Genomic DNA, 13368 nt, shown 5'->3' on the forward strand with positions numbered 1-13368 from the left:
ATATATGCACCACATCTTTTTTATCCTTTCATACCCACTTGGTGAGTATTTAGGCTGTGTCCATGTCTTGGCTATTGGTCACTTTGACTGTGATCCCACTGGGTGATGACAGGGGAGGCTGTGGACAGAGACTTACATCAGATATCCACAGAATGGGTCTTACTAACCACTTGCTTATTGAATTCTTTCTCTGCCCCTTGGCTCCCTTTGATGAACACTCACATGGGACACAAGTATCTTTACACCTTTTTGCCCATTTAGACAGGTCTATCCATATACCTTTTCCCAAATTTCTTTGTCACCATTTTTCCAATTGTGTTTCTTCCAAGTCTCTGACCATTAAGTCAAATTACTGGCCACAGCCTGAGAATTTGTATATAATGATATGTCTGGTCATTTGTCCTTCCAAGCAAAGTGCACACCCAGGTGCACTGCTCCAATTCCTGCCCTCTGGGAAGAGGTCCCTTCCCCACTGTCCGAGGATGGCCCGGAAAGGGGCAGAGGTGCTGCAGCTGTCCACCAGCAGGCAGTGTCTGCATATCGTGCAGACCCATCTGCAATCCAAACCTGAGTCTTTTCTTCCTTTGTCAACTGGTCATAGGGAGCTCCCCATGAGGCCCTGGGTGAGGCTGGGAGAGAGAAAGCAGTGTAACATGAGTGGGGACTGTGGGCCAATTTTTAATGTAACTTACTTGTGCCTTCAGGGTCTGCTCCAGCTGATCTCATACACACCACTTCCATTTGGTGATAGAAGGCTGCTGAGCACACCCAACTTTATGGTTCGTTGGCTCACATAACACTCAGCTCGTGGTGGACAACTGAGTCATGTGGTACCCTGTTGGCCCACGGCTAAGCATTCAGGCTCTACTAAGACCAAGATCTAGTTCTCAAAAGGAGAGTAGTTATCTGTGGAGGATGGTGGGCTTAGCTCCAAAATCCTATAGGCCTGAGCTGTTATTCACATATAGGAACCCACCAAAGGCTCCAAACAGCATCCATAGGATGGATTCTGGGACCCATTGGACCCGCTGTGAGACAGACCTGAACCAAAACTTCACTGATCATCGGACCTCCATAAGCTGCTACTTTGATCAAAGCACCTGAGTGACTTTTTTGATTTCCTGGAATCAGTGTCATTTCAGAGCCAGTGTCCAGTAGTCCTGATAAGTCTGATTATTTCCTTTGCTGCAATACACAATTACTCCGGTAAAAGGCCATAGGTCTATTTGGGGAAGGATGGGGAAAAGATTAACGGTATAAATTTTCAGTGGTGTGCTTGACTCCTTCCTCAAGGGGACTTGGCCTCCCTTTTATTCATGAGGCTCTGGGTCTATAAACTGACTCAAGTCTAAGAATTAATTGAAAGATCGTGACTCTCTGTTTTTATGATTTATTCAGGTTGGACTTTTGCTCACTTGACCTAGAATTTTTCTGCTTATACAGATCAAGTTAATAATTTAGTAGGTTTCCCATCTGTTTCACTTCGAACACCGTAATCAACTAGGTACCATAAGTTGTTGAATTTGAACTATTCTGATTGCTGCTTTGACTCTGATCTCCATTATGATAACCATGCCTGCCTTGTCTTTGGTGTGCGGGTGCCACAGTTGGCCCTGCCTCTCAGGAGCCAATTACTCCCATTGCATTTATGTTGCCCAGTTAAGTCACAGAAATTCCCACTGAGTCAGTCCTACAAAGAAGAGCAATCATGGAGCTCTTCATGGATGCTGGGGTTCCCCTCCCAAATTTATTCCTCACAGTTGTGGTGAAAGGTACTTCTTCTGGACCCTCCTAGGGTGGGTGAGCAGGTCTCCTATAGCAAATCCCATCTCCCTACGCCCTTGAATCCAAATCCCTTCTTCCACAGTAAGCCAAGGCATCTCTGGCATCTCCAATTCACTGAGAGTCACCTTTTGGCCATGTTTCAGTCAACCAACAAACGAAACTGTTAGAGCCCATTCTAAGCTGAACACTAAATTCAGAATCTGTGTATAGTGGGCCCATGTACACAAATTTGGTCTGATCTGACTTTATGCTCCTTCACAATTAACCCACACCCTTAGTATTGTCGACTTAAAAATTATTCACAACCTAAAAGTTGAGAGTTATGTTTTATTTGGTGGGAACTTTCAAGACTTCAAGCCCAGGAGTCAGCATCTAAAGTAACCCTGAGAGAAAATCTTACGGAAAAATCCCAAAGAACTTTTTGGACAACCCAATACAAGAGTGTGGGCTCCCTGAAATCGTTCCTTTGATCTGCACCTCAGCTCTCTGGGGCCAGGGTCCTGTATTTTCACATCCTGAGTTTCCTCAGGGCTCACCACAGGGAGTGACTGCAGTCTGATGGCTGCTGGGTGGCGGGTATCCTTTCCTTCCTCAGTTTCCTCAGGGCTCATGTCGGAGGGCTGCAGTCACTGATGACGGTGACACCCTTTATTTACTGGTGTGGCAGGACATATTCCATTTACCAGTATCTATCTCACATGGGTTCCCCAGATTTCTGTCTGTAGAAATTAGAGGATTCAAGTAGTTCTTTTGGAGTGTAACACAACTCCTCATTGTCCCTCATCTTTAGGGGCTTGTGGGGACTTAAGCAGAGGGGTGGTGGTAAATGCAGGGGTCCTGAGGAGAATCAGCAGTGTCTTGCAAGGCAGCTGCCTCTGGGGAGGCCATTACAGTTTCCTCAAGGAACACAGTTAATCCCTTCAGATGGAGGCAGGGAGACAGGTATCACTGGAAAGGGGGCTGAGAGGCTACTTCCCCTGGCAATTAAAATTCACCAAAATTCAGGGGCTCAGTGTCCTGAGCTGCATTCTGGTCTTCCTGCAAATTACCATCCTAATTTATAGGATCAGAGTCTTTCCCAGACAATGCGCTCACTTTAACAGTGGATGCCCTGCAAGGTTGGGAGTTCAACTTTTGTGTAATTCAGCCATTCACAGGGTGAGAGTTTGCATTTGATTTTCAGCAATCGCAGCCCTGAAACTACAAGAGATAAGAGTTTCCTGTGACTCACAGAAGCTCTGAGGTCCTCTCTGTGGCCCTTGAGCTGGGAAATTGAATTCCTGAGCTCACCATCTCCTCCTACCACTTTGTCCAGAGACATGAGGAGCAACCCGCCAACCGTATTGTATTTGTTAGTTTGCAAAAAGTGTTCAAACATATCAGATGCAGAGTTGCCCAGCTCCGTGCTTCTTATAAGTGGTTGGTTGAGAGAAAGGGCAGGTATTTTGTGTATCTGTCTTGTTAGAACGTCCATGGGTTATCAGTGCTCTCTTTTCTACTAGAAGTAGAGTCATTAGCACCTTTTTTTAATGATTTTTTAAGCTCTTTATTGGAACATAATTGCTTTACACTGTTGTGCCAGTTTCTGCTGTACAACAAAGTGAATCAGCTGTATGTATGCATATATCCCCACATCCCCTCCCTCCCATGACTCCTTCTCAATCAATAGCATTCTTTAAACCTCATCAGCTCAAAGGATGTATTCCAGAAATTTGGGGACTAATTCAGAAAACTCAAACATTCTGTACCTCTAGAATCACTCTCGGTATCAAAAATATGTACTAGGCAGAGTTCTCCATACATTAGCTTTGTCCCTTGACACAGAATATTCTCACATCCCCAAGGAGAAGATAACCCTTAAGTCTATCCAATTTGCCACCAGTGTGAGGTCTATTATCTGTAATTATACATAGTCTCGAGCTTAATGATAGCCTATCAGTCCTGCAGTGTTGAGCATGAAAAGAATAATTTCAACAAAAATGCTGTTCAGAATAAAGAGTGGAAAACAGGAATCTATGGCTCTTGTAAATTCTGCCAGTCAGGAAGAAAGAAAACCCTCATTTTTTTTTTTTTTTTTTTTTTTTTTGAAAACCCTCATTTTTGACAGGACACCCAGTGCCTCAGGATGAAGGCTGGGAGACTCTGACTTTCTGGGAAGAGCACCCTGTCCACAGTCTATGTTCACAATCTACAACCACATCTATATTGGACCTTGGAGCTAAGTATCCTTCTCTGAGGCTGTCCAGCCTTCATGCCAAGTTCTGCTTATGTGGTTTCAACAGCAATCAGCTTTCTCTAAGTTTGAACATATTGCCTGCAGACCTTTGTGTGTGTGTGATTATTTTTAATCTCCTAATTCATTTTGGCTTCTTATCTATTCGACTCTGGTCAATTTCATGTGTAAATAAGCAGAACTAAAGACCACTTGGAGACCTCCTTATTTGTTCCTTTGCTACCTCAATTTCCCAAGGATGGATGGTTCAAAATGAGGGGAATATTAATAAGTCACTCAATTCCTCTTCTGTTGCTTTGTGTAATGCTGACACTTCTTTTCCCACTAATTCTCAAGACACTGCTTGTTCAAAATACCATAGCATCGAACTTAATCTGTCTCTCCTTAGGTGTTTGTTCAGTGTCAAAAACTTTGGCTTATTTACTTTTCTCTCATTTTATCCTCCATCAAATATCTGAGGCAGAAAGGCCTGGCATTATTTGTAGAAGTGATAGTGGAAGATGTCAAAGCTCAAAGGGTTTAATAAATGTCCTAAAGGCAGCACAGCTAGATGTGTGGTGGTCCTGGGACGAGAATTCTGTGCCCCAATTCCTAATTCAGAATCCACGTGCTCTACCACAAAGTGTACGAACACTGTGTCTTACTGACCATCCTCAAAACTTCCTATTCATGGCAATATTAAATACACATCTTGAAAATGATCCTATCTGAAGAAGAGATGCTTCCACTCATTGAGATGAGAAGACATGCCATTGTCCTAGTGCAGACACAAGCTGAAGGAAATGCCTCTGACTTACAACCTCTTCTCTGATCAGCTGAGTTTCCATGGGAGTGAATTATATTTGAGAGAATCATCACTATTGCCACTGGCTCTCCATCATTAGCTTGCTGGTTAAAATGCAGGTTGCTGTATCCCACCCTCAGAGTTTCGGAGCCAATAAGTCAAGGGTGGTGTGCCTATCAGGTCCCAAGATATGTTAGTCCCAGGACCACACTTTGAGAAACCCTTTGTTAATATTGGTTAATATTATGTGTCGACTTGACTGGGCCATGGTGCCCACATATTTGCTCAAACATTATTCTAAGTTGTTTCTAAGGTGAAGGTGTTTCTGGATGAGATTAACGTCTCAGTAGTAAAACAGATCACTCTCCCTGTGGGTGGACCTCACCCAATCAGTTAAAGGCTGTAATAGAACAAAAAGTCTGACCTTGCTCTGCGTTAGAGAGAATTCCTCCTGTCTGACTGCGGGAAACTAGGACAATAGCTTTTTCCTGTTCTCAGACCTGGACTGGAATGACACCATCAACCCTCTTGGGTATCCAGCTTGCTGACTTACCTTGCAGATCTTGGGATGCATTAGCCTCCATCATCATATATATATTTGTATATATAAACACATCCTGTTAGTTTTGCTTTCCTAGAGAAACTGACTAATATACTGCCACTATAGGAAACTTGTCCAGGCCACAATGAATATTGGAAATGTGAGATAGGCTGATATTCAAAGGGAAGATGATGGTTAGATTAAAAAAAATAAAAACAAAAAAAAAAGGAGCCAAGTAAGCAGCAGAGGCAGCAGAGCCAAGGCTCAGAAATCCATAGGCTTTCAGTTTCTGTGCAAACATTCTTGTTTTTTTCCCTGCAGCTCTTGGTAATCAAAATGACCATTCACAGAATGTATTTGTCAAGCCAGCTGTATTTGAGGGATTTTTTTTTTTTTTTCTGACAGAAATGAACTGCTCTCTTTGAACAAACCCCTTCTCGGCTCCCACCCTAGATTCTTTGAAAAGCATATTGATTATATAGGATGCAGCTGCAGCGAGCAGACTCTCCCACCCTCTCCACTGGGGCTGCCTACCCTCCCCCCCACGTTGCTCACCTTCTCACTCTACGCTGTTCCTCAGCCTCTCTTTCCCCTGTTACAGCACGGACCATGTTGTGCCACGTTATTGCTTTTCTGTCCTCCACTGATTTTTAGACACTTAAGGACCAAGTCTATGTTTCTTCATCTTTGTGTTCTCTGTGCTTCTCCACTGCCACAGAATGACTCCTGATGGATCTTACATGGGCAGAGATATGGCTGAAAAATCACAGGAATGAACGTGGGTTTAGTAACAGAGATGCCATATATGCTCGATGATACTAAACTTAGTGAATAAGTGAGTAAACTAGTGAATAAGATTATTATTTAAATTTAAAACTTAGGCAACAGGAGTCAGGATGATATAGTGATTATAACCCTGAGCTTTAGATTAATATAAGCAGGAATTTAGCAAGTTACTGAAACTCTCTCAAGTTTGGTGTCGTTATATGAAAAATTAAGGCAATACCAGTGCTTCCTGCAGACGAATATTATATGTGTCAAGGGAGGTAAAACACATAAATCCCTGAGACCAGAATCTAACCAGTATTTCAATATTAGCAATTATTATTTTATTAAATTTTCTATGGCCGGTAAGTTGTTTTGTCTGCTCCATCTAAGATATAATTATTCCTCTCTTCTCTGATCAAGGGTTAAAAGTAACAAAATTGATTGTCAAAAGATGAGACTGTTTTGCTGAATTCAGAATATCTTAACTCCTGTGGTACATTTGCTTAAGCTTTGCAATAGTTTAAAAATCATATCAAAAAAATATATATATATTTTACAGCTCTCTCCCCTATATGCAAATGTATTCAGTCTGAGGTGGGGATGTGACTGGAGGAGGCCTTCGGGATGTTTATAAAAAATGCAGTTCACGACATATACTACAGACGAATTAATAAATTTTGTTAAACCTTGTCAATTGTGTATGTTCCAGAAACTGAGGACATTGAATAATATTACTTGTAGGCATCATCCTGGAAGTCTTCCCTAGGCATCTCTGCATCTTCAAATCACTGGACATGTGATAAGGAGTGATGGCCTCAGTAGAGCATGTAACTTCATCTTCTATGCATCCTGGTTTCCATCTGGTTGATTAGGAGTCATCTAATTAATTTCAGCCCTCCCATATGGCATGATACTTGCCAGGAAGATGTTCCATGATGTAGAATTTCTAATGACTGTTCAGATACCCCATAGACATCCTGATGTAGCTTATGAATCTGTTAATCGTGCGTTAAAGATTTCTCAATATCATTAAGGATGCTTAAGATGCTGTTTTTAGTTCAGAGGAACAAACAAAGATTTGATAAATCAGAAACAGTTCCTCAGAAGCACCAGGTTTACATTTTAAAGTTCATAACTAGGGGTAGATTTTACACATTGAATGGCAGAATCTGACTCTTGGCACAGATAATGAGATCATTATGAATCTTGGGATACACACTCTAATTGTTAGCTCCTCACTAGGCACTGAGGAAGTTAGGGAAACTTACTAAGTGCATTGTACCCTGAATCTACCTGAAGTGCCATTACTTCATGCTCCTTAAATCCTGCTCTCAACTCAGGGAGCTTCATAATGGCATTTAAACATTTGAACATAAACCTTTACTTGCTTACCATGAAAATGGACCAAAATTGAAAGTAAGAAAAACTCTTTTAAGGCAATGCTTTCACCACTGGTAACACCGTTTTTAAAATCTGTGTGAAATGGAGTTGAGTTTAATCCAATGTGTGGGCTCCCTACACTCTGGAAACGTACACGCCGTCCTCTTTACGCCTGGAGCACTCCACCACACACTCAGTGCCCCCTCCTAACATGGTAATCCCCACTTATCCACCGGATCTCAGTTTAGATTCTTCTACACGAACACGGAGAGCCTTACTTCATTCTCAAAAGTGTTAGGTGTCTCCATGTGTCATCTGCGTCTCTCCGCATCCCACTGTGTTTTCACAACACTTGTTTTAAGGATGAGTGGCCGGGAAGCTCCAGAGTGCAGCTCGTGTCTCAAACACTGGTGTGGCCTCAAGCTGAGTGGTGTGTCTCCAAATAGTAAATGTTTCAATACATATTTGTTAAGTGACTGAGTGAATGTTTGACAAACATGTTGGAGAACTTACAGTGTATTAAACACCCTGTTCAACACCAAGATGAAGTATCTATTGGGTTTATTTGAAAGGGCCACCACCTTAATGGCAAGAGGGATCTCGGTCTCAGTTAGCTCAGTGACTCGATTAAAATCATTTACAACTTTATCACAGTGCTTCTATGTCCTAGAAATTTACTGCATTGGTATGGATAGGCACAAAAGTATTTAGAATAGAATCGTTATCCAATAATATTTTATATATTTGTACATTTACATCTATTTTTTCCAGATTTTTATTGGAGTATAATTGCTTTACACTGTTGTGCTAGTTTCCGCTGTGCAACAAAGTGAATCAGCTGTATTTATACACTCATCCCCATATCCCCTCCCTCTTGAGCCTCCCTCCTGAGCATCCCTCCAACCCTCTCTATCCCACCCCTCTAGGGCATCACCAGTGATAAGTTTGATCTCCCTGTGTTGTGCAGTTGCTTTCCACTAGCTATCTATTTTATATTTGGTAGTGTATATACATCAATGCTACTCTCTCATTTCATCCCAGCTTCTCCTTCCTCCCCTTCTGGTGTCCTCAAGTCTGTTCATCTACATGTCTTTATACTTCCCCTGCCACTGAGGGAACCCTCTTGCACTGTTGGTGGGAATGTAAAATGATACAGCCACTGCGGAAAACAGTATAGGGATTCCTTAAAAAACTAAAATAGAACTACCATATGACACAGCAATACCATTACTGGGCATATACCCTGAGAAAACCATAATTCAAAAAGATACATTCGCATCTTTTAGTAGTTATTTCCATAAAAATATAATGAAAATGGTAATCCACATGCTAATTAAGAAGAATCATCTAATTAAAGTGAGAGCATTAATAAACTGAAGAGAATTTTAAAAAGGAATAGAAGTTGAATCTATTGTCATAATAACATTTCAACCAGTCAGGTGAACAAATCAGAAGATGTGGCTTTCTTCAGTACTTAATTTAAATATATCCATTCCCATTATGATTTCTGGAGAATAAGGAACCTGATTATAGGTCAGGAGATAATCAGGGCTCAGAGAAAACCAAGTTCTCAATCAGTGACAAGCTGAGGCAGGTTGTAATGGAAATGGATATATGGATGGGATACAAGTACACAGATCTGGGTCACACTGGATACTCAAGACAAATGTACAAAGATAGGGTGTCTGCTAAAATGTATTACTTTTGTTTATTAATGAGTGTGTCTAGTTTACACTTCACTCAAGCCTAGTGGCCAACTGCTCAAATGTAGTACCATCTCCACTCTATTTAGACCCTCAACCAATGAAGACATGCAAGACTAAAAATGAAACAAAAGAATAGAAAAAATATTTACTATTTGGTGAGACCTAGAACAAAGCTTACTTAATCTTCCCTTCATATTTCTTATTGTTCTGCCTGTGCTCCTTCTGCATCCTGCAGTATCCATTTTAAAGACACCATTTTCATTTAAAGGTGGAGGTGAAAAGATATTGTCTGGAAATATAAGAAATTTTTAAAGGTCATCTATTCAGAAAACAAAGAATAGCATGTTTTGTTTTCTTTCACCCAGACTAGCTTCCTCTGGTCCAGTCACACGTCTTGATTGTGAAGTTGTAAAGTGGGGAAGGAAGAGGCAGAGGGAAGGATAAGAGACTTTGAAGGGCATCATACTTTTTAGCCAGTCATCTAAACTAAGCACTAGGACTCACATATAAGGAAATTTTGAGCAATGTGGTGTCTTGCCTTTTAAGAAACACCTTTATTAGGCATAAGTAGAATATTTTTAATGTTAATGTTGCAAGTAAATGCTTTTTTGGACTACTTTGTAAACATGGATATGGATACTGATTCAGAAATTTCAAGTTGCACTCTAAGTACATCTAAACATGTGACATTGTAACTCTTGATAATGAATTGTTCATTTCCAGCGGACAGAAAACACAAGCCCATAAGGAACTGAGTAATGGGGAGATTTCATTGTGATAATCTTTTATTTAAAGCTTTGGGGGACAATGTAACACTGCCATATTTCTTTGAATATGAATAACATCTTTTCAAAATATATGTGTATATACATTGTCCTTTTGCTTAAAGATGCTTAAAGAGTATTTCACTGAGTAATTACTGGGATGTTAAAGCCTGCCTTTCATCTGATAATTATCAAAATTATTGTTCACTCTGTGTTGACAAGATGCTTGCCATTCTGAAAATAAGTGTATTGTCAAATAGTCCCTTTGATGTTCAACCCTTCCTCTTGGTAGGTTGGATTTTAATTTGTGACCTGGACACTCTGTTATACGCCCCAATAATATAGCTAAATAAGACAGAACCTCCTGTGTGAGGTATAAAATCCTCTTATTTCCCCAAGCTTGGACTAGAATTGTAAGCACATGAATGCTGGGAATAAAATGAAGTAAATTATTAATAAATGAGTGACTTTAAAAAAGAAAATGACTAATTGCACATTTTTAAAGATTCCAAATAATGGCAATTAATTCAAGGTAATGACTAAAGAAAAAATTAAATGATTTGAAATTGTAGTTAATAGAGTATAAAACTTTTAGGATGTGATTTTTACACATTTTTTTTATACATATCTTAAAGATGTCCTCCTTCCAAGGTATGGGACCAAAGGCATCTGTAATACTCATTAGACATTGTATTTTTAGGAGAACTCCCTCCCACAAAATATTTTATTAAAACAGACTGGAAATGAAAAGCTTTATAAGAGCCACTCATTTTCATCTCTAGAAACTTATTTCTCCATGATAATTTAAAAAGAAAGTGTTATATAGTATTTATTAATTGGTTATACTTTTAAAGCTTTGGTCGCACCCGTTTTGGACAAACGTTAGTGAAAATCCAGAAATAATTTATATGCAAACAAAATGTACACAAACTTTTACCTCATTCCCTACATCCTCCCACATGTGTGGGTAGAAATTTAGTGAGACATATGTCCCTTATTTTCACAGGTGAATCAATTCTTTTTTCCTTTGACTGACTTTCAGAGTATATAGCTCTGACTTTAAGCCCTAGTAAGTACAAAAAACACCTAAATGTTTTGTTATAAAAAATAATATTAAGCTTAACTGAAGTGTGTAAGGTATGTCTCGTTGCCTTCAATTTTATCTACGGATAAAACTAGAGTTTCTTGGGCATGTATACCTCAATCTTTTTCAGTAGTGTGATACAGGTATTAATGAAAATTAAAAGAAGAAAATCTTATCTACTTTATTTCTGTGAAAGCATTGAAGGCCATTTTCTCCTGCATCCCATAGATCAGCCCCACCCCCACCCCCCCTCTATCCCAGATATGCTCATTAAGTTAACTGAAGGGAGACATGTATTTTCATTTTCTAGTTCCATGAATTAACTTTATTTTTATCTAATAGAGTCTATATTGCAAATTATCCAGCTATAACATAGGTGGAGACAGTGGTTTCCAAATTTTAGCATGCATAAGAATTACTTGGAGATCTTTTTAAAATGATGCTTCCCAGACCTTGTCATCAAAATTTCTTATCCCAGAAATTTGTATCCTAGGAATTTTCATTGTTAACAGGCACTGCAAGTAGCTCTGGTACAGCTTGATTTCCATCCCCAAGTTTACTTTCCCCACCACACTACAATGCTTTTGAGAAACCGCTCACCCTTTTTACAGCTTACTTTGGATTCTTTAACTTGTCCATTTCAATCTTAAATTTGCTTCTGGATTCTTACTGAAGTTTTTTTAAAAGTGTGTACCTATTTTATTTATTTTTATTTATTATTATTATTTTTTTAGTCTTAAGCATAAATTTAATTTTCTCCAAAGATAGGACCTTTTAAGAATCTTACTAATGAAACTTCTCTGTAGATCAGTTGACCATCGCACTCCACACAGCAAAATAATTTCATAAAAATAAAAATTATTATCTGCCCTTTTTAAAGCTTTTAATTTAAAAATTAAAAAAATTAAAAAATTAAAAATTTTTATTTAAAATTTTTTCAGTTTCATTCAAATATAATTGACATATAACACTGCATAAGCTTAAAGTGTACATGTTGATTTGATACACTTACACTGTAAAATGGTTATTACCATAGTGTCGGCTGACACCTGCACCACATCACATAATTATCTTTTCTTTCCTGTTGTGGTAAGAACATTTAAGATTTACTCTCTTAGCCACTTTCAAGTATATAATATGGTATTATTAACTATAGTCACCATGCTGTACGTTAGATCCCCAGAAATTATTCATCTTACAACTAGAAGTGTAACCTTTGACCAACACCTCCTCATTTCCCCCCATCTCCCAGCCCCTGGTAAGCACTATTCTACCCTTTGTTTCAAAGAGTTCACCTTTTTTAGATTCCACGTACAGGCAATATCATGAAGTATTTGTCTTTCTTTGCCTGACTCATTTCACATAGCATAATGCTCTCAAGTTTCATCCATGTTGTGGCAAATGGCAGGGTTTCCTTCTTTCTCATGACTGAATAATATTCCATTGTGTATATATATACCAATCTTCTTTATCCATATACCTGTTGATGGCCACTTTGGTTGTTTCCATATCTTGGCAATTATGACTAATGCTGCAATGAATATGGGGTGCAGATACTGTTTTCATTTCATTTGGGTATACACCCAAAAGTGGAATTGCTGGATCATGTGATAGTTTTATTTTTAATATTTTGAAGAGCCTCCATACTGTCTTCCATAATGGCTGCACCAATCTGTATTCCCACCAATAGTGCATAGGGTGCCCTTTCCTCAACATCCTCACCAACACTTGTTATTTCTTGTCTTTTTGATGACAGTCATCCAGGTGTGAGGTGATATCTCATTGTCTTTTTGATTTGCATTTCCCTGATGATTAGTGATGCTAAAAGCTTTTCATGTACCTGTGGCCATTTGGATGTCTAACTTGGAAAAGTGTTTCTTCATTTCCTCTACCCATTTTGATTTAAAAATGGGTGTGTACCTATTTTAGTTTCAATATTTCCAGTATGAAATAACCCTATAGGTTTTTTGCCAGCAATATTATATTATTGGCTATTAGGAAGATTGTAGGTAAGTGAATCTGCTAAACTTGTTCATATCTATCCTGTTTATGTGACATAGTTTTTAAACCTAAGGTAAGTATCAGATATTTATTTTCATCATATTTGGGGGGGGGGGGAGAGCAGAGGGGAGCTTTGCCTCCAAAGATCTAGACATCCAGCTATTCGATGTATTAGCTACTACATGACCCTAATTTTGTTTCTGATAATTTTTATTTCTCTTTCATCATCATCTCTCCTTCCCCCATATTTCTAACTACTGTAATGTCTATATTTTTGAGTCAATTACAAAAACCATGTATCTTCAGTTTTTCACTACTACGT

At 39.1% G+C, this 13368-nt stretch overlaps 1 pseudogene; it reads right to left on the bottom strand.

Moving 5' to 3' along the window:
• Window positions 1-393: 393 nt before the first annotated feature.
• Window positions 394-13368, bottom strand: part of LOC130851916 (proteasome subunit beta type-7-like) — an 88114-nt pseudogene continuing 75139 nt past the window's right edge.

The sequence above is a fragment of the Hippopotamus amphibius genome, chromosome 4 (genome assembly GCF_030028045.1).
Source record: "Hippopotamus amphibius kiboko isolate mHipAmp2 chromosome 4, mHipAmp2.hap2, whole genome shotgun sequence".
In the NCBI taxonomy this organism is placed as follows: domain Eukaryota; kingdom Metazoa; phylum Chordata; class Mammalia; order Artiodactyla; family Hippopotamidae; genus Hippopotamus; species Hippopotamus amphibius.